Raw genomic sequence first — 1,967 nt, forward strand, 5'->3', positions numbered from 1 at the left:
GGAACATTGATCTGTCAGTTCTGTGTAAATGACATTAGTCAAATAAACCTGCTGAAATCTACTGTACAGTTTAATGTCTAATTACCATTTATGGATTTAAGGTGGTTCTTCTGTTTCAAATTAACCCTTTGAACACCAAAACCCTACCAGCAAGTTCCACCTTTAATCAGCATCAACTCACATGTTCTGGTTCAGCTGCTACTGGGACACGTTGTGAAGGAACGTGTCTCCTGACAATGATTTAATTTATTCAGTTTTTAAAACTAGTCAAACTTTAGGTTTCATTTCTTGTATGGAGCATTTCACAACAAGTTGGAACCTCTGGAACAGGTCCAGACATTGTTGTTGAGTCTCAGATGTTTCATGAGGGAGTCAGCATTACATCAGATCATGTTTTTCCTGTTCCGTCCTAAATGTAACTGAAAAAAGTGTTTATTGTTAGCTGTAAACGTACATTTTGTACAGACGTCCTGTTGCTCTACAATCACTTTATCTGCTTTTTAAAACTCTGATTTCATTCTTTAAGGTGTTTGAACTGGTTAAGTCCTGCGCCTGATCATTTGAAAGAAGTTGCAGAAGTTGCAATTTCGATTTCTCTCCATTAACAACAAACCCCGCAAGGCCAAACTTTAAATCTTCACCCTAACCCTGACTTTAAGTAATTCTGGACAAACACTGAATATTGTTGGGCAACTTTGGTGTCAATTTTGGGCCATTTTTAAGTAGTTTTGCAAGCAGTTTGATTCATTTTGAACATTTTTCCAGTCTTTTTGGACAAATTTCAAGTTATTTTAAATATAGACAAAGTTACTTCCAGCTGATCCAAATGACTGAACGGTTCCAGGAGAGGACACACTTTACTGATGTATCTATATTTCCTACATTTCCAACACTTGAGATGGACTGAAAAAAGCATCAGGTTGTGTTTCTGAGCAAGGATGAAGCCTGGTGGTGATACAGGGAGCTCCAGGCTGCAGAATGTGATGCATTTTGCATGTCTTTGCAGTCATTTAAGTGTATGTTTGTGTTCAATGTGATTGTTGGCAGCTTGACTCCATATCTTTATATTGCTTCATTGCCTGTCTGAGCAGGTCGGCTCACACTCTGCGGTGCTGCTTATAAAGCTACTTCACCTCCTGAATCCTGCTCTACCTGCGCTGACTCGCACACAGGTAAGTACACACTGACACTCCTGCGCATAGCATGAAAATACTCAGATAAAGTACAACCACCTCAAAACTATAATTAGACATCGTACTTGAATAAATACATTGAGCTACTTTGTATTACTGACAGCTTCAAATAAATTTATACAGACGTTTATCACAGACAGACTGTTGCATTAGTACTGCGCCTAATCATTGTTTACGTTATTAAATATCTATTGATTCCACAGTTTCATTTGGTAGACGCTTTTATGCAAAGTGACTTTACATCTGAGAGCAGATACAACAGAAGCAAGGATCAAGTCAGGAGAAAAACAGTCTGGATAAGTGCCATAGAACAAGTTCAAGTGTGACAGGGCGTTGATGCCAATAGCAGGCTGTGTGGGGGGTAATAGGATTTTTTTGTTTTGTTTGGTTTTCAGTCTGTCAAGTAGTAGTTTGGTTTCATAAAATATCTGTGAACGGTAAGCAGGAAGTCAGGAAGCAGCTGAAGAAGTTTAGTTGTTGAGTTGGCTGACATGTCTAAGCACGAGACGGTGTGAGGAAAAAAACAGTCTTATAGAGGATAATCTACACTGGTTTCTTCATTTAACCTCTACACTAGAATGACTGACACAGAGACTCTTTTACGAGTGTGAAACTTTATGTTAGGAGGGAGCTCCTAAGTTTGAGGAAGCAGACCCAAAATGCGACAAAGGAGGAGGGTCACAATAATAAAGGGGACTTCATTGGGTACAGGAGTGAGGACACCAAAGAAGCAGGCGGGGGAGTGCAGGCACAAACTGGTCTTGTGAGGGAGGT

At 39.7% G+C, this 1,967-nt stretch overlaps 1 protein-coding gene across 2 annotated transcripts in view; it reads left to right on the forward strand.

The window, feature by feature from the left end:
- The first annotated feature begins 1,139 nt into the window (after window positions 1-1,139).
- Window positions 1,140-1,967, forward strand: part of LOC103374543 (Williams-Beuren syndrome chromosomal region 27 protein-like) — a 6,258-nt gene continuing 5,430 nt past the window's right edge. For both annotated transcript variants that reach the window (XM_008304647.1, XM_008304648.1), the window contains exon 1: window positions 1,140-1,172. The gene's annotated coding sequence lies outside the window, so the exon portion shown is untranslated. The remainder of the gene's footprint in view (window positions 1,173-1,967) is intronic.

The sequence above is a fragment of the Stegastes partitus genome, unplaced genomic scaffold, assembly GCF_000690725.1.
Source record: "Stegastes partitus isolate 25-593 unplaced genomic scaffold, Stegastes_partitus-1.0.2 Scaffold2278, whole genome shotgun sequence".
NCBI classification, from domain to species: domain Eukaryota; kingdom Metazoa; phylum Chordata; class Actinopteri; family Pomacentridae; genus Stegastes; species Stegastes partitus.